This window comes from Ambystoma mexicanum, chromosome 13 (assembly GCF_040938575.1).
Source record: "Ambystoma mexicanum isolate Mex_15411 chromosome 13, UKY_AmexF1_1, whole genome shotgun sequence".
In the NCBI taxonomy this organism is placed as follows: domain Eukaryota; kingdom Metazoa; phylum Chordata; class Amphibia; order Caudata; family Ambystomatidae; genus Ambystoma; species Ambystoma mexicanum.
Window position 1 is genome coordinate 392,175,880 of NC_090938.1, and position 20,516 is coordinate 392,196,395.

At 45.6% G+C, this 20,516-nt stretch overlaps 1 protein-coding gene across 1 annotated transcript in view; it reads right to left on the reverse strand.

Annotated features, from left to right (window-relative positions):
- Positions 1-20,516, reverse strand: part of THTPA (thiamine triphosphatase) — a 1,084,607-nt gene that overhangs the window by 837,265 nt on the left and 226,826 nt on the right. The gene's annotated exons all lie outside the window — the stretch shown is intronic.

The window sequence follows — 20,516 nt, forward strand, 5'->3', positions numbered from 1 at the left end:
ACAAAAATAGCCTCGTTGTGCAAATTGGGGCACGGCACAGGGTAAAACAAATTTTGCTGCTGAATCAGTAAAATTTCTTGGAATATCCCGATGTGGTTAGTTATTCATTCATTGCATGTTCATTCATATTCAACATCCTTTAGATAAAAGAAAACATTTATTTTTATGTTTCACACATTGCTTAATAAAGAAAATCAAAGTTGTACATCATAAACAAAGTATTGACATATTAACCCATATGTTTTTACAAAACATGTTGCTTTCACATATTCTTACATATTTTTCTCATATGTTTCCAACTGTTGTTTGTTCACATGATCCAATAGTCCTGATAGGTCTCCCAATAAAGTTTCCTATCTTTCAACTACGCGTTTCGGGCAATTAATGCCCTTCTTCAGGTTTAAGAGTATTGGATTGTTTTCTGTAAGACATAAATTAATATATCTATATTACTTAATTTGTAATGTGTTTCATTTGTAAAAGCAAGTAAACTAATCATGGCTCTGTTCAGATAAACTGACCTTAGAATTCGTATCCCTCTCTTAGGAAAGGTTTGTTGCCCTTACAGGGTAAATTTCAGAGGCTGTGAAATCAAGATAAAAGATGTTTCACTTATGAGTGATCTAAATTGCGAGAGGCGGTGGTGCGCAGAGGGAACAGTCGCTGTAAAAAGCGCTGGGTCCCCCTGCACCACACCTAATTCATGAGAGTACTTAGTGCGGTGCGTAATTTTCGGGATGACAAGTATCACTCACCACTCGTAGAGTACTCGAGTCTGTTGGTAAAAGCTCCTATCTTCTTTGATTATTGCTTCGATTTAGGAAGAACCCTGAGAATAAATAACGTGTGGTTCTTTTAGGATTAGCTAAATACAGTTAACATATTTAAATTAATGCATTTTGTTAATTGTACAACCTGATTAAATCATTTCCTACCTTATGGTTGTGCACAATATAGTTTACTGCTGCCAAGTTGTGCTAATCTTGTAGTTTTTGGAGGGTTGCCGGTTGCCCCGTAGTATTTCCCGCTTTTACTCAGTCTTAACCCGTACATCTGCGGTAATGGGATACTATTAGTACTGAGTAGTAGGGCTTGACTAAGAACTAGTTTCAATAGCTCAATACGCGATCGAGCGTGTAGATACATTTTTACCTGTACAGGGCTGTTCTACGTGCATCTGTTTTCTGCCGTGAGTGCTCGTTCTCTGCGAGATTCAGAGACGCCGGGCTGCAATGCGTGTCGCTAGGCTCGTCGTCAGTTTTATAAAAGCTATACTGTTAGATCCTAATGCGAGCGCCATGTTGGGAGAACTAGGATGTTAAACTTAATGTAAAACCCTCTTTCTCAGTGAATATGTCTACTCGGGATTACAATATAGAATCTTAATATATTACAACTAGATGTAATAATCTCAATGCATGCGCGTGGAATAATTAGGAGGCATTAAGCAGTTACGTAATTCGACGCAATGGGAATATTCATTATAAATTCTCATTCAATCTACATAAATTCTTCCTGTTGTCCATTCTTAATGTTATGTTGATAGAGAGAAATTATGCCATCATATAGTTTTGTGTCTTATATATCACGTGACCCTTCAATCATTGAAACACATTAGCAGACATAATTTCGGCTGAAACAATTAGATGATGTTATGTAGTCACATAAGTCTGCGTTGTTGAACCTATTTAAATCTTGAAAGATTATTCTTTTTTGGATATTGGGCCAGTCAAAACGAGCCAACAACTACAAAAGATTGACTATACATCTGATCAGGAACTGAACACAGTCGCTAAAATATTAACCATACAATCTGGTGACCTCGTGCAGCGAAATTACTCTTTCTCCTCTTCTTTATCTATTAATAACTAGGCACAGAGCATCCAGATCCTTTGATGTCACACCTATGTTTGCCTCTACTGATTTTAAATGCCTAAATCGCTCTCACATATTGACATTATTGTGAGAGCATTTGTCACTGCTGTCTTTATCTACAAAAGATATGGATATGTGGAACAAGTGGAAGTTGGTGAAAAGAAATATTCTATCGTACATTGTTACTCTTCGCATATAGTAGAGTATATCCTCACTTTCGCCCCATTTTATTTGAAATTAGGCTACAAGCTGTTGCCTCACTGTGCAGTTGCACCCAAATTAGCTGTTTCTGATGCTGTGCTTGATAAATTAACTGGCTTATTGCCTGATCTAAAGATCAGTATCTCCTGCACTATTAAGAGCAGGAAAGTACACATTGATAAGTCTCTACAGGGGGAAGTAGTGGACACCGTGAGCCAGGATTGGTCGTGTCTGCCTGACCTGATACAAACAGAAATAGTGTTGCAGCCCTAAAAATATTAATTATGTTACCATCAGCACATGGAATTCTAGAGGACGGGGTAGCGATTTTTTGAGATTCTGACCTAGTATTTATACAAGAACCCTGGCGTTAGAATGACATTTATGTTGATGGCTTTAGGTTACTGTTTAAACTGGCCACTAAAGCGCCTGTAGGTAGACCTCATTGGCATTCGCTCCTCTTATCAAGCAATAGTAGTTCCTATGGAAGAATACAACCCCATTTTGATTATTGTAACCACGCTAAACTCTTCTGGTGCTTTACTTTTGATCAATGTATATGCCCCTCCATCGGGTAGAAGGACCTCCAGCATAATGAAAGCCATGGAAAGAACTACACAACAGGCCAAGAGTATGGTGGAAAGCCTTATTATATGAGTAGCTTGAGATTTCAATTCCTGCTTTTGCAGACTGGAGGATGATGCACTGGCTCAGGCTTTGGGGCAACAAATGAGCTACTCTTTCCCAGGAACTGATCACCTCTATGATTGCCAAATCTTCTGGCGGTAAGTTCCCATGGCTGTGCCATGTTATGAAACAATTGAGGGCAATTAATACCACACATTTGTTCCCACCCCGCAGTGTGCTCTCCAGAGGCGGGATAACATTGTGGACCACTCATTTCTACGAGCATGTTAGCTCTAATAGTGAAAGTGAGAAGCTCCTGAAACCCAAGAACAGAGGGTTAATGACCATCATGTCCCTGGGTGTTCAGAAACATTTGGTGTGGGCAGCATTCCAGACAGACCGCATGCTTATAACTAGGGCACGGTTTAACTGTGTCCCATTAGAGGCGGTGGTGTCGGCTTGGTCTGGGGGATGCCAATCAGTGTTGCCATCTGTGTCATGGCGCCACATGAGGACATTGCACACTTGGTATTTTTTTGTCCAGCATATGCGAAAGTGAGAGGTTCTGTCCTACGGCCCTTACTGTTTGAAATGGGTTATGTGCAATATCACCCTTCTTTAATATATTTATTGTGGGCTGAATCACCCCGTGTGGGTTGGTCTCTGCTTACATATTAAAAATCAGCACTTTACCTGAGGAAACTTATGTTTAGAAGTATGATATGAAAAGTGAATCTGTATGATTATTAAGGTGCTAGGTTACAAATTGTTTTAGTTTCCTTAGAGATTTTATAGATATAGTACTAATTGTAATATATTTGTATTGTATTTTGTATTCTGTACTATTTTTATGGAATGTAATTTGCATTTCCGAAAATAAACATAATGATGATGATGATGATAATCTAAATGAGACCCTTTGGAATCGCAGCCTTCGAGCAGTAAATTTACTTAAACCAAAGAGCAAAAAGGAAGGTAGTATATGGTTGCATTTTATTGCTACAAATTAATTACATATGTTAAATGGTAGAACCAATGGGGATATTCCAGGCTTGGCTACTTGGAAATTGGAAGCTAAAGAATCGCGACTCAATTATTTCTTTATTTCAAAACATTATTATTCTATTGTAAGACTTTAACAGTATGATGTACTCCTTTAAGTGATCACTCCATTCTAAAGGTATCCTGCAACACAAAGGCAATTGGATTCAATGTCAAAGGATTGCAAGATAGGTGAAACTACAACTAATAATAGCAGATCTGCAATTCTCTGGACACATAGAAATATTGACGCGCTTTAAAAAATTATCAGCATAGCTCTTCTTACTAGTGCATGCCCATCTAATGAGAATAACTTGGAAGAGATATACCACTGGATATATACATTGACTAGCTGATGTTGGCATATTGGTTCTACCAAAATGTGCAAACTAATATCTAATCTTCATTCCAATAACTACGATGCTATTGCATTTAAGAAGAGAATGCTCAGGAACAACATAAAAAGTGTTAATAAAGTGTCTCGATAGATTGGAAGTCCCCTACCCCCCACCCCAACACAATCGGCTTGGTTACGTAAAGCAAAGGAAATATATGAAATGGAAAGTTTGACAGCCCAGTTGATGGAAACACATACGCATATCGATCAACAATGGCTCCCTTTCTTGCAATATTATAAAGAGAAACAGACGTGCTAGGTAGGCACTTATAACTGGGATACACAAGCAGGTACAGAGCGCTCTCTCTCCCACACAATCGACAAGTAGCTTCCTGAACTTTGCCCTCCCTGGTTCGCCTCCACCTGGACTATAAGGGATCCCCTCACCTGGACTTTAGGTCTTCAACTGCTTGCAGTAAAGGGTAAAGGATTCAGGTAATCCACAGTTTCAGTTTCTCCTTAGCGATCCCAAACCCCAGGGGGAAGGGGGGAGGGGCTTTGTTGAGACACTCTTGCTGTGTAATCTCTGTTGCTTTCCGTCTATCTTACATCTTCTGTCCTTTCTTCATCGAACGTCACAATGTAGAATGCTAACATTTTATACTTGTGATCTTAATGTTAGTTTAGCCGACGCCATAATGCTCCTAGCAAGTTATTTGCCTCACTCTTACATGACAAGCTATATAAGTGGACTACTGAAGAGAAAATATTCAATATGTTTCAAGCAAGTTTTAGAAAATAATGCTCTACTGTACAAAACATTGCCATCCTAAAAACTTTTATCAACATGGCTAAGAAAGGGGAAAGAGCACCATTGCATGTTTAATTTGTGGATTACAGTATGACCTCTGACAGTGTAAATAGAAGTAGGTTGTGGTGCAAATTAACCAAATAGGGCATTCTCAGAGAGAGGCTTACAGAAACTAATTTATTTGTTTTATTCAAATACATCAGTCCAATTTCTACTTGATAGCCAAGGTACTCTTTCTGAGTCCATTCCAACGAACGCAGGAGTTAAGCGGGGATGTGCCTTAGTGCTTTTTAATCTCTACATTTCTGATTTGCCTGATACTTTAGCTCAAATTCATGCCTTTGCCCCCAAAATCGCTAACAAACATGTCCAATGGCTTGAATATGCCAATGATGTGGTTCTTCTGGACCACACAGTAGTTGCCATGAAAGTTTGGTTGATGCGTTATGGACCTACTCTAAGGGGTTCCATGTGATAATGTCCCCGCAAAAATGTTGCCATGCAAGAATGGCGCTGTTTTATTGTGGTAACATTATTATATGGAACCTGGGGGGGACACCCCCTTGTAACACCCTTTTTTTTTTTTAAAGAGAGCAGGGGACACAACCTGCAACCCCTGCTCCCATTAGCCCATCTTTTGACCCCTTATATAATGTCGCCTATGCCATTTCCCAGTGACTATATGTATGGCGACATTATATAAGGGGACAATATTACCTGATACCCTCTAAGGTAAATTACTTGCAGATAAATACCATCATTATTATTATTAGTTTTATTAATTGGTTTTTAGAACGCGCCTAATACCGTACCTGAATTAGTTTTTTAAGCACAGATCCGGGTTTCGAACCTCTGTTGCTCTGCGTGGTCTTGCTTCCAAGACCAGCGTGTTGGTCCTGTGCTATCCATCATCAAAAAACAAAGACTATGTTATTTGTTAAGAGTAGCATATACAAGGCGCAGGTCAAACGTGTGCTCGATAACTAGCCCGGAACCAACCCCATTTGCAGGGGCTTCAGTTATCCAAAGAATGGAAGCACCTGTAGCCCCTCTAACCCCAATAGCGTGATGCTTCCAGCCCATTTTCCACTAACCGCACCTGAACATTACTATGGGGACCCCCCGTCTCTTTCAAACATTTATGAACCAATGCCTCTGGCATTTCCTCATGCTGGCAACTCATGCTTTTCCTAATGCTTCTTCTGAATCTGCTTTCAATATTTTCAGGGTCATTATTCTTTCTCTTTGATAATTAGTATTTTACTCAAGCCACAGACCAGGATCCCTTAGAACTCAAGGAAGGTTCAAGAGATCTGCTACGTATGTGGTGTCCTTTAATCAATTGGTCACACACTAAAAACCTTCCGAAGAAAAGGGCATCCTTGTTCTGTCGCGGATTGAGGGACGAAATTAAATATGCCCCATCAGTAGTTCCAGAGAGACAAAATACCTTCCCCCAGCTCCAAACCTGGTACTGCAAGTTGACCAACACCTGGCCGAGCGAAAGCAAGAAAAGAAAAGACTAGTTTACCAGTAGGATAAAGAACAAATGTGAGCCCAACCTTGTGATGCTTCACCCAAACCCAAGCATGTTGTGGGTGTTTGGACCTCCCTTTGCCACAAAACATAAAGAACAACATCCCCAGAACAATTTGTGTCTCTATTGCGGAAAGTCTGGGCTTTATACTTTATTTCTGTATTAGTGTGATATAGTTTAACAAACTTCTCACACATCATACAATATAAAAATAACAATGTCACATATATAAAACAAAAGAAAAATTCATACATTACATTACGTTCTTATAAAACTGACAGAATTGTCAATTTCATACATACATTCTATGTCAAGACCGGATCCGAGCATTATGCTTAAACTTCCTTTAATCTTTTGTTCACGGCAGATTTAAATCTTCATATTTCCTTTCCTTTATTTTTTTTTCTTTCAAAACACAACAAAGCCACACTGGACTACACCTCCCATGAACACCAGGGTCCCAGGTAGTCTCTTAGTCCACTTCTTGTCTCTGGGCCTCACTACTCACATCCTGCCCAGCTCCTTTCCTCTTCTTTTTCTGCTCTTCCTACAGATAAGTACCTCTTTGATTTAGCTCCATTATTAGGAATAGTTTTAAGTGTATTTTCTACTAAAGTATACCACAGTGATAGTTATATACTGTGATCCACACTGTTGTATGTACATGTATTGCAAATCACCTTGCTTTATTTATTTATTGGTCATTTGTAATGCACACTATACAGCAACACGTATTTTGTGGCGCATCAAGACAAGGGGGGGCAGGAATGAGAAGAGGAAGAAGGAGTAAAACAAAAACAAAATAAACGTTCTTAAAAGTGTCTTGAAACGTGCAAGTGCTATAGCATGAGAAGGGGAGAAGGGGATGAGGGGAAGTGAGGAGGGGTAGAGGGTAGAAAACAAAACAAAAACGCTCTAACTAGGTTGTGAGACGATTTAGAACGCACAAGTGCTGAGACCTGGAAAAGGGGATGGAAGGAGGAGGAAGGGTGTGCAGGGGCGAAGAGAGCTAGAGGAAACAATACAAAACAGGTTAAGTGCAAGGACAAATAGTTAAACTGCTTTAAGGAAAAACCAGGCAAGCAGTTAAGACAGGCATGTATGAGTGACTATCGACTGGAAAAGCCAAACCTCAAGGAATGAGGGGATGCATCAGACAGGCAGGCAAGACATTTTAACAGGCAGATATGAGTGGCTACCGACTAGAAAAGCCATGCCTCAAGGAGTGAGGGGCTACATCAGACCTGCAAGAAGACAATACTAGAAAACGACATTGAAGTTGGTGCACAGCTATGAAAAAGCCTCTCCCTAGGTGCAGGGACAGCAACACATTTGCAGGTACAAAAGGTAGGGTGCAGACAGGACGGCAATGCTGGAAAAGAAGGAGAGGAGCTGCGTCGGGAAAGCAGGAAAAGTCTTGTAGTAGAGGGCAGGCCATGAAGGAGGGTACAGGGCTAGATAGTCCATCAGAGTTAGGCAGTATAATCTCACGCGAAGCCCATTGCTGCAGCACAATCCTACATTAGGACGATCTTCCCCACCAGAGTTTTTGCAGGGATCGCCACAGTAGAGGTCGTGCGTCCGGTCGCTTCCACGCTCAAAAAAGGCCTCAGCATCCAAGATCGCACTATTGGGAGTCGTTTCAGCAGGACACCTACTTTCCAGCACAAGGTTGAGGCGACCGGGGACGCAGAAGGCAAGGCTACTACGGACACCAATTAGCCCATGCAGGTGAAAAGGGTGGTCCACTACCCTCTGGTGGGGGGCAGGAAGCTTTTATGCTTAGAACAGTGGTAATAGCTTTCCAGCAATACATGGCTGCTGCAGACGGTGACAGGGTTCAGACTAGAGTTTGCAGCAGAGCCAGTTCAGAGCGCCAGACCCCATCAGTTAGTACAAGCACAAGGGGTTTGCAAGCTCCTAGAGAAGGAGCTGCGTCAGCTAACAAGCAAGGGCACGATAGAACGCAGCACAGTGCAGCAGCAATTTACATAAGCAACATGATGCAAGTGCACAGAAAGGAGAAAGTGACACCCGTCATCAACCTGAAGGAGCTCAATAGTAAGGCTGGTTTATAGATACTTCAAAATGGAGGGAGTTTGAGTTGTCAAAGCAGGTTAGGCTCCGCCCGGGTTTGTTTCTGCCATTAGCCAAAAGAAGGGTGGCTATAGTTTTGGGGAGGGGCCGCCCTCCTGAATATGGTCAATGAAAGGCGGACATTGTTCATTTCCACAAACTGTAAACGGACTATGGTGCTATGATGCACCCGGCCTTGAAACCTAAGGATATCTGGGGGCCATATATTGCACTACTAGCAATTGGAAACAGTGACACTGGAGGATCGGATTGTTAAAACAAATCTACTGCCGAGAACTGCCCAGTCACACGCTCTTCTTGGCTGTAACTGAATGTATACTTTTGTTGAATGGGTGGGGGGCTGCTGTGTGCTGAATTATTTCTTCGTTTTGTATTAAGATTGAGAAACCAATAAAAACTGTTAAAAAAAAAAAAAAAGAAAACGGAAGGAGTTCCTCTCCCGAGAGATATTCTCAGGAAAGGAAACTGGCTAGTGAGATTGGATCTGAAGGACGCACACCTGACCATCCCGCTAGCCAGAGAGTAGCGCAGGTACCTGAGCTTCCAATGGAATGGGCAATTGTGGCAGTTCAAGTGTCTCCCGTTCGGTCTCGCCTCAGTGCCCAGTGCGTTCCCAAAGGTCATAAGACCTGTTGCAGCTACCTAGAGGGAGAGTCTGGTCCAGATGATAGTTTACCTGGACAATACACTCATCTTGGCATACAACAGACAGGCGCTAGTCGGACAACTACAGCGGGCATCTCGGCTCCTTATGTCACTAAGATTCCTGATAAACCAGGAGAGGTCCGAGCTTATCCCCTGACACTGCATGGAGTTCCGAGGTTTTGTCTCAGATACCACAAAGGCGACCGTGGAACTCCCAGCTCTCAAGATGAGAGCGAAAAAGAAGAAATTAAGAGCAGCATTAGCAAGGAGCTCTAGCAAGGATTGTCAGCCTTTTAGCAGCCTCCATTTAAGCAATCTTTTGGGCCCTTTATACTACAGAGCTCTGCAGAGGCTGAAGATCCGGCATCTGTGGAAGGGCATGATACCCCTAGATCAAGAGGGTAGATCTGAGCTAGAATGGTGGCTCCAGAATATGGAGGCCTGGAATGGTCAAGCGATCTTTGGAGCCGTCCCAGAGCTAGTTATAGAATCCGACACAAGCATAGCGGGGTGGGGAGCAAGATGCGGCCAGCTGGAGACAGGCGGCAAGTGGTTGCAAGAGGAACTGTGCCTCCGCATCAATTGCCTGGAGTTATTCGCAGCCTCGTTTGCAGTAAAAGCTTTAGCAAAAGACAGAGCAAAGTATTTTATTCTGTTCAGGGTGGACAGCATCTCTGTGTTACGGTACATCAACCACTTAGGGGGGGAACTAGTCGAGGATGATGGCAGAACTGACGAAAGACTTCTGCCACTTCTGCCTCGACCAGTAGATATCAGTGATGGCTGAATATCTTCCGGAGTGCAGAACGTAGTGGCGGATTGGAACTCCCACTAGTGGCACGACTCCAGCAACTGCATGGTACACAGGGGAATCTTTGTGCAGATAGCGGCCATCTGGAGACCCTTGGACACCGACCTGTTTGCATTCAGGTTGAACAGTCAGACAGGAAAGTTTTTCAGCTGGAGGCTAGACCCAGAGGCTCAAGGCGCAGATGCTTTTCTTCAGTTATGGTGGGGTGCAGTACACTACGCCTTACCCCCTTCATGATATTAGCAAGTACTCTGGCGAAGATCCGCCGAGAGAAGGCGCAGGTCGTCGTGGTAGCCCCGAAATGGAAGTTGCAAGCATGGTTTCTAGCTCTTATGGAACACTTGTCATATTTTCCACGAGTGCTCACTCAGACACGATCTCCTGTCAGACCTGTCAGGGAACTGTCATCCTCTGACGAGGACGGGGCAACTACCTCTGCTGGTGTGCAGGATGCCGGGAGCAGATGGAGTCTAGCAGGCATTTTGGGATCGGCTGCAGAATTTATCGCAGTCCTGGGCCCCATCTACCCTTAGGAGTTATGATGCGGCCTGGGGGAGATGGGGCCTATGGTGTGGCCAGCACAGTATTCATCCCGTTTCTTCCCCTTTAGTACAGATTCTGAATGTCTGGCTTCCCTAGCAAAGGGTGGGGGTGCTTTTAGGACCATAGGAGTGTACCAGTCTGTGATTTTGGCAGGTCACGAGCCAGTGGAAGGGGCCCCCGTAAGGGAACACCCGGCAGTGACTAGACTGCTGCGCGGTATGAAATTGTGTGCGCCCCACATGCCTAAGTATGACCAGCTGTGGGACGTCAATGCAGTTTTGCAGCTTTTTAAGGAATGGCTGCGGAACAAGGATCTATCAGATCAGCAACTGTCAGGGAAACTGGCTATGCTGCTATGTCTTGTATCCTGTCAGAGAGTAGCAGATGTGAAAGCTATCGAGGTGGATACAAAATCTTTCTGTCCACATGGGATATTTTTCTCTATAGCGAGGAGAATGAAGTGTCACTCGACAGTTATCTCATGCCCTAATTTTCCAGAGCAACCTAAATTGTGTGTGGAGGGTTGCATCAAGGAGTATGAAGCTAGGACAAGCAGAGTGAGACTACAGGGCGTTTCTCAGCTGCTAATCATGCGCAGGAAGCCATTCAAGGCAGTAGCAGCGGCAACTATGAGCCAGATGGGTGCGGGAAGTCATGATCCTGGCAAGTGTAGATGTAACACGTTTTGGTGCAAACTCAGGGAGAGGCGCTATGGCGTCCAATGCCTTTTGTGCCGGGGTTAGCCTCAAGATATTTTAAGAGCAGCGGATTGGTTCAGTGATGCCACTTTTAAGACGTTCTATTTTAAGCCAATAGCGATCATGGCAGCGCCCGTAGTGAGTAGCTTTGAACAAGCATAATGCTTGCCTCCTGTCTTGACATAGAATTAGGATTACCCCTGCTATAGCGCAGGGAGTCTTGATTCTATTAGAGACACAGAGGAGAGCATTATCCCGCAAAGGGACACAAGTCCATTGTCGATTATACTGTGATATTGACTGTCAGTTATTTTGTTGTACATTGCATCCTGTTACCCACCCTAATGCGTGTCTTGTTTGGCAGGTGATGACCAGAAGGCAGGCTGAGTACCGGAGAGTGATGGTGTTGAGGGGTCGTTGATGGAGTGCAAACGCACAAGAGCTGTCATTCAGATCAGTTCCTGTTCAAACCTGTTCAAACCGACAAGTGGACGTCTGTCATGAAGAGACCATTTAGGAACAGGTCTCTGTGGTCGAAATGGAGACATCTACATGCTTACACAGCCATAAGCCCTTCCAAGATGGTGCCTCTTTTTCCAGCGTTCTTTGAGGCATCTGCTCCGACATGTGATTACATAGCTGCATTGGATATCAGCTGTTAATGGAATCGGCCCGCAGTGTCTCAACACTAAGATAACTTAGCTCAGGGCTTCCTCCTGTCTCTTCCGTCCCTTAAGTTGCTCTCATTCCATCTTGCGTTTCCCTGTGCTGGCTGCTCACCTCTCTGCCTCCTGTTCGTACTGTTGTTTCTCTGTCCTCCCCGTTGCCGTGCTGTGTGTTTTGCTCTGCGGATTTTTTCTGTATCTGCCTATGTTGTCAAGGTTTGTCTGCTGGTATCACTGGTCCCCTGGTCCTTCACTTCTGGAGTCTTTCCTAAAACCCTGCTGGAGAAACCCTTTTCGTTCTTTGACAAGTTCTTTATACCATCACTGGTTGTTCCGAAAACAGTGCCAGCTCCTACTCAGCCACCGCTTCAAAAATCATCAGGTTTTTTCAACTGTGGAGGTTTTTCCTGAAAGGCGGTTGGCTCTGACTGCTCCATTGATCGGTGCATATTCCATCGGCCAGGGTGGGGTTCGGAGACAGTCGCCCCCTTTATACATCTGTGACATGGACAAATTGTGGCTTGAGCCAGCCATGTATCCAGTGAGACTCGGTCGGATCAAGATACACTGGATGTGTTTCGCTGATGACATTATATGTTATGTTATGTTATTTTGCATTTATATAGCGCCTTATGTACCATTGGTATGATCTCAAGGCACTGGTAGGTTGAACGCCCTCGGGAACCGAAGTTCAAGTCAGTAGAGAGAGAGAGAGAGAGTCATAAGGTGCGTGTGAGCACCGCATATGTGTGCAGCAGGTGTTGCATTCCTGTGATAGCTGCTTCTTAGCGGTAGGTGTGGTGGTTGGAAGATCAAGAGTATGTGTTCGTTCTGGCAGGTTGTTATCCAGACCGATTCTGGCTGCGTTAGGCCTGAGGAGAACGCCTAGGCTGAAGGGTGTGTAACCAGCTGTGTTTAGTTAGGATGATGGGGAGTATGAGGCAAGTGATGGTATGAGAACAGCTATACCGAATGGTGTCATAGTATCGCTGTGTTCTAGTTGAGTGGTGGTGTAAAGAAGAGAGTAAGCGTGGAGATGTGATATGGTGGTTTACCTTAGGTGCTTGAGATCGAGCGCACTCCAACCGTTCCATGCACTCCAAAAACATTCCATGCACTCTAAACCGTTCCATTCACTCTGTTTTATGCACTCCAACCATTCTATGCGCTCCAACCATTCTATGCGCTCCAACCATTCTATGTACTTCGGTTGTTTTATGCACTTCAGATCGTTCCATGCTCTCGAATCATTTGTGTAAGTGTCCACTTCGTGCCCTCTATCTGTTCCGTGCATTCCATCCATTGTATGTTCTCGCTCAGTTCTAAGCACACTATCAGATCGATGAGATCTATGTATTCCTTCTAATCAATGCACTTCGTCCGATCTATACATGTTATCCCTTCATCATCCGGTCTGCTCATTTCCACGTTATCCATTCTCTACGCATCGTCCATCCACCTCCTTGATCCGTTTCATACACCCAGTTTTACCCGTTCCATCCACATACGTCATCCGTTCATCCACATACGTCATCCGTTCATCCACCTACTTCATCCGTTCCACCCACTTCCACCGTTTCATCCACATACTTCTTCCGTTCCACTCACTTCACACGTTCCACCCACTTCACCGGTTCCACCCATTTCATCCTTTCTTTCCACATACTTCATCCGTTGTACTCACTTCACCCGTTTCGTCCACACACTTCTTTCATTTCATCCACTTCGCCCATTCCATCCACTTCACCCGTTCCATTCACATACATCACCCGTTCCATCCACATACTTCACTCGTTCCATCCACATACTTTATCTGTTTCATCCATCCATTTCTCCCGATTCATCCACATATTTCACCCGTCCTTCACATACTTCACCCGTTCTGTCTATCCACATACTTGACCCGTTCCATCCACATACTCTTCATCCGCTCCACACTCTTCATCCGCTATCCGCTCCATCTGCTCCACACTCTTCATCCGCTCCATCCACTCCACACTCTTCATGCGTTCCACACACTTCATCCCTACCACAATCTTCATCAGTACCACAATCTTCATCAGTACCACAATCTTCGTCGTTTCTACACTCTTCGTCGTTTCTACACTCTTTGTTGTTTCTACACTCTTCATCTGCTCCACATACGCCACACATTTCATCCTTTCCATCCGCTCAACACATTTCATCCATTCCATCCGCTCCACACACCTCATCCGTTCCATCCGCTCCACACTCTTCATCCGCTCCACACTCTTCATCCGCTCCATCCACTCCACACTCTTCATCCGCTTCGCACTCTTCATCCGCTTCGCACTCTTCATCCGCCCCACGCTCTTCATCCGCCCCACGCTCTTCATCCGCCCCACGCTCTTCATCCGCCCCACGCTCTTCATCCGCCCCACGCTGTTCATCCGCCCCACGCTCTTCATCCGCTCCACGCTCTTCATCCGCTCCACACTCTTCATCCTTTCCATCCGCTCCACACATTTCATCGGTTCCATGTGCTCCACACATTTCATGCGTTCCATGCGCTCCACATACTTCATCCGTTCCATCTGCTCCACACTTCATCCGTTCCGTCCATTCCACACACTTCATCCGCTCCACACACTTCAGCAGCACACACACTTCATCCGTTCCATCCGCTCCACACTATTCATCCGTTCCACCCATCCAAACTTCATCCGTTCCATCCATTCCACACACTTCATCTGCTCCATACACTACAACAACACACACACTTCATCCCTTCCATCAGCCTTACACTCTTCATCCACCCCACGCTCTTCATCCGCCCCACGCTCTTCATCCGTTCCATCCGCTCCACACACTTCATCTGTTCCGTCCATTCCACACACTTCATCCGCGCCACACACTTCAGCAGCACACACACTTCATCCGTTCCATCCGCCTCACACACTTCATCTGTTCATCCGCTCCACACACTTCATCCGTTCCATTTGCTCCACACTTTTCATCTGTTCCATCCACTCCACACTTTTCGTCCGTCCCATCCGCTCCACACTTTACATCTGTTCCATCGGCTCCACACTTTTCATCCGTTCCATCCGCTCCACACATTTCATCTGTTCCATCGGCTCCACACATTTCATCCGTTCCATCCGCTACAGACACTTCATCCGTTCCATCCGCTACAGACACTTCATCCGTTCCATCCGCTACAGACACTTCGTCCGTTCCATACGCTCCACACATTTCATTAGTTCCATCCGCTCCACACATTTCATCCGTTCCATCCGTTCGACACTCTTTGTCTGTTCCACACTCTCCGTCCGTTCCAAACTCTCCGTCCGTTCCACGCTCTTCGTCCGTTCCATACTCTGTCAGTTCTACATTCTTCGTCCGTTCAACACTCTTCGTCCATTCTACACTCATCATCCGCTCAACAGACTCGACATGTTTCATCCGTTCCACCCGCTCAACACACTTCGTCTGTTGCATCCGCATGACACACTTTGTCCATTCCGACCACCCAAACAATTCGTCCGTTCCTTTTTTTCCCACACACTTCATCCGCTCCACACACTTCATCCGTTTCATCCGTTCTACACTGTCCACACTCCACATCCGTTCCGTCCGCTCCACATACTCCACACTCTCCATCTGTTCTACCCGCTCCATACTCTTCATCTGTTCCACACTCTACGTCCGCTCCACACTCTACATCTGCTCCACACTCTACATCCGCTCCACACTCTACATCCGCTCCACACTCTACATCCGCTCTACTCATTTCATCCGTTGTACCACGTCACCTATCGCACTCACTCCATTCATCCCATGCACTTCATCCGTCCCATGCATTCCATCCGTCCCATGCACTCCATCCGTCCTATGCGCCCCGTCAGTCCCATGCAGTCCGTCAGTCCCATGCGCTCCGTCAGTCCCATGCACTTCATCCAAGTCATGCACCTGATTCATCTATTCCATTTGTTCCGTTCATTCCATGCACTCTGTCATACCATGCCATCTATGTTTTAATTTACATTAGCGGTCATTAGTTTTCGATTTCTCGCTCAGATCATTTCATCCATTTCGTTAATTTCATCCACTCCACTGCTTTCATCGAGTTTATTCCTTTCATCCACTTCACTACTTTCATCTACCTCACTTGTTTTATTCAGTTTATCCGTTTTAATTTACATTAGCGGTCATTAGTTTTCGATTTCTTGCTCGGACCATGATGCTGGATATTTATTTATGATAAAGCTGCTTTGGGCTAAGGTTATTGATTGCTGTTGTCCAGTTTGAGTTAGGAGTCGATTCTAGGGGAAGAGCCATGATTTCAGTAATTTGGGGAAAGCCATGAGGTCCTCGGTGTGTCGGATGTGGGGTGGAAGTGTGTTCCACAGAGTGGGAGCCTGGGCTGAGAATGATGATCCACCTAACCTGATTGAGTTGGTTTTTGGTATGACTAGGAGGCCAGCAGAGCTTGATCTTAGAGTGCGTGGAGGATGTTAGGGTTTTAGTTTGTCTTGAAGATATTGAGGTCCGGTTTTATGCATTGCTCGGTGAGAGATCCATAAGGTCTTGAAGGTCACCCTTCGGGCAACCGGAAGCCAGTGCAGAGTTTTTTTAGTGCTGGGGTGGTATGATCTCTTGGGCCAAGTGCTGGTAGCAGTTTGGCTGTGGCGCTTTGTGCTCTTTATAGTTTAGTCAGTTGGTATGCGTGGATTCCGAGGTAGAGGGGGGTTAGCATAGTCCAGTCTTGACAAAACAATTGATTGGACCACGGAGAGTCTGTTGGGAAAGGAGAGGTAGAGAAAAATGTGCCTAAGAGTTTTAAGGTGGTAGTGGCAGGACTTGGATACGTTGTTGACTTGGAGCGAGAGAGTTAGGTCTGAGTCTAGGGTGCATTCAAGGTTTTTTACTGAATTTGAGAGGGTCGGGCGTTGGCCATGGCAGATGGCCAGGGAAGCGGGTGCGGAAGAAGTTTGGTGTTCCCACATATCTTGATTTCAGTTTTTGACGGGTTTAGCAAGAGGTGGTTTGTGGTCATCCAGTGATCTATGTCGAGGAGGCAGGAAGCAGGTTCGGGTTGGCAGTTGGGTTTTGAATTCAGGAGTTTTAGGATTAGGAGTTTTAGGATTAGTTGTGTGTCATCGGCGTAGTTGTAGCAGAGGATATGGTGCGATCGGATTATTCGTGGGAGGCTGGACATATAGAGGTTAAACAGGAGGGCCGATAGGCATGCTCCTTGTGGAACTCCTGTGTTGACTGGTCGGGCGAGGGAAGCATAGGTGGAGAGTAGGGTTATTTGGTCCCTATTGTCGAGGAAGGATGCTATCCATTTGAGAGCGTTTCCTCAGATTCCTAGGGAGTGGAGGCGGTCAAGGAGGATTGAGTGGTTGATAGTGTCGAAGGCGGCTGATAGGTCAAGTAGGATTAGCGTGGCGCATCCCGCAGAATCAGCAGTGTTGGTTTCGGTTCTGTGTCGGGCTCTGAAACCAGATTGGGCGGGGTCTAGGAGATTGTTGGCTTCGACAAAGGCATTTCGTTGGGAGCAAGCGGTTCGGTCAATGAGTTTGGCAAGGAACCTGGTGAGATGGGGGTGTTAGTTTTTAGGCTCGAGAGGGTCGAGGGAGGTTTTTTTTTTATAAGAGGCTTGACATGAACGGTTTTGAAAGCATTGAGAAACATTCCCGAGTAGAGGGAGTCGTTTATGATGGTTCTTGCATGTTCTCCTGCTCAGGTAGATGCAAATATTTCTTTGAGGGTCGTGGCTGGGCAGGGGTCCAGCGGGGAGCCGGATGGTTTGCGGGCAGAGAGAAGTTTGAGAAATTGGTAAGTTGAAATTGGGATGAAGGAGTCGAAAGTCGGTTGGGTAGCGGTTGCAGGCGGTGGGATGGCAGGTGGGTTGGGTGGATTGCATGGTGGGTGTAAGAGAGCTAGCTTGTTGGGTAGAGAGTTTGTTCTTTCGAGAGCTGTGGTATAAAAGTGTAGAGAGTGTGAATCGCACAGAGATTGAGAGGGGGTGGGAAGGGTGGTGGTACATGATGGTTTGGTGAATTCGGCAATGATTTTGTGGAGTTCTTTGCTGGGGTTTTTACAGTTTAGTGTTCAGGAGTTGTAGTGGGCTTTTTTGGCTTTCCGGATTTCGGCCTTCTAGTGGCGATGGTGCCGGGCTAAGGTGGATCTGTTAATGGCTGTTTTGTCTTTGCACCATGTGCGTTCCAGGGATTTGTATAGTCGTTTAGTGATCTTCAGTTCTGGTATGAACCATCTAGGAAAACGGCCATGGCGAGCTGACGGGTTGCAAGAGGGGGTGAGTGGGATTAGTGAGGTGTTTAGCCATGAGTCAAAGGCGTTAGACGTTAGGTGTTCGTGAGGTAGGCTCGTAGGGGGAGGAGACTGAAGGAGAGCATCGGCTAGGTCGGGAATGATTTTTAGTTTCTTCCAGCATTTGCGTAGATTGGGAGGTTCTGGTTCAGGTAAGGGGAGCGGGTTGGGTGAGTGAATGGCAAAAGAAACAATGAAGTGATCGGACCAGATGATATGGGTGGGGGGGTTTAGGTGTATCAGGTTGTGGGAGCTGAAGATTGCATCAAGTGTGTGTCCTTTATAGTGAGTCGGTCCGTTTATGTGGGTATGGAGGTTAATCGCATCTAGGCCGTCAACCAGAGAGTGGGTCATAGGATGGTGGGGATGTCAAGCCAAATGTTGAAATCTCCTAGAAGGGTGTGGGTGGGATGGTTTAGTTGGAGGGTGGCAATAGAGTCGCAGAGGTTGTTTGAGAATTGTCTATCATATCCAGGGGGTCTGTAGATGATTAGGAAGCTGTGGGAGAACGAAGGGGGGATGGATAGTTTTACGAGGAGTGATTAGCAGGAAGGAATGGATGGCTGGTTGTCGATGATTGATGCATGGAAGTGAGACTTGAAGGTGATTGCTATTCCTCCTCCTCTAGATGGGTGGTTCAGCGGGATGAGGGAGTAGTTTGGGGGGAAGGCTTTGTTGGCTATAGGGGCGAAGTCGTCAGAGAACCAGGTTTCCATGATAAAGACTAGGTCGGGTTTGTCAGAGGCGAGGAAGTCATAGATGCTGAGTCTGTTTTTTGCTACAGATCGGGCATTGAAAAGAATGCAATTTACTTCAGGTGCAGGAGGGTGAGAGAGTTGCAGAGGAGGGGGGGTCGGAGGGGATATGGTGGAAAATGGGGAGGGAGAGGGTGGAGTTGTTTGGTGGTCGATGGGAAGAGTGGGCGGGCGGTTGAGGTGGTGATTTTGGTGGGGTCAGACTGGTGTGAGGGGTTGATTGGATTTGGGTCGGAGGATTTGAAGGTGGGTTAGGAGTTTCAGTTGTGGGAGAGGGGTTTCAGGTAGGGTGAGGCAGGGGGGTAGGGTGCTGATGATTGAGATTGGGAGGAAGAGGAGGAGGGGCGAGACAGGAGTGGCGATGAGTACTGGGATATTGTTGGATAGGACACCCCATGGTCTCCAAAATAAGCTAAACTAATTTTATGAATATGCAACCGAACACAATCTGAAGGCCAATTCTGTCAAATCCAAAATCATCATCTTTAGTAACAAAAAATGTATCAAATCGTATTACTGGCATATTGCAGGTGCAATAATCGAGTGTACGAATGCCTTATGTTATCTTGGCTACACATTATCTGTCACCAATGATGCTGCGGATGGTGAGGGCGGACCCAGCAGGTTTTATTCCAGGGCGCTCTACATCGCATGGACTCCGGCGGATGTTCGGGTTGATCGCAGCAGTACCTCCTGAGGAGCAGCCCTGCTAGATGCCACTAAAGCGTTCGATTCGGTTGAGTGGCCATTTTTGTTCAACGTAATGCAGCAAATGGGGATGGGAGAACATTACATTGCCATGGTCAAACTGCTATGTACACAACCGATAGCCTGGGTGAGGGTGAATGGTCAGCCGACACCGATTATGGCACTGGAAAGAGGAACACGACAGGGGTGTCCCCTCTCGCCGCTGCTCTTCTCGCTGGCGATCGAACCATTCGCCGAAAGAATAAGAGAACTACACTTGTACAGCAGGCTTAGATTGCACACCCATAGGGTGGTAATATCACTATACGCGGACGATATGGTGCTGTTTATTAAGGACCCCCGGGTCAACTTAGACCCCATTATGAGGGATGTCCAATGTTTCGGGGAAATTTCCAGACTAAAAGTGAATGCCTCTAAATCAGTACTCTTTCCACTGACAGAGAAGGTCGAACAATAGCAAGACAGGTGGGGATTCCAATGGCACATGACTCAGACCCACAACCTGGGAATCAATATAGCTAGGGACAAAACTGTGGTGTATCATAGCAACTATCTGAGAGCACTGGATCAAGCTCGTGAGGCCATGTTGAGATGGAAAAACCTTCCCCTTAACCTGTATGGCCGGATATTTGTCGTCAAAATGTCGCTACTACCCAGGTTCCTCTATGCCTTTTTGAATACCTTGATAGGAGTCCCGAGCGAATACTTCCGCAGTCTAAAATCAGCAGTCTCACAATTTCTATGGGTGGGTAACCCGGCCAGGGTATCTTGGGATAAATTAACTGCACCCATACGCGAGGGGGGACTAGCACTACCCGAATTTGAGGTCTATTACAACGTAGCAAAGGTGGGATTTCTTGGATAC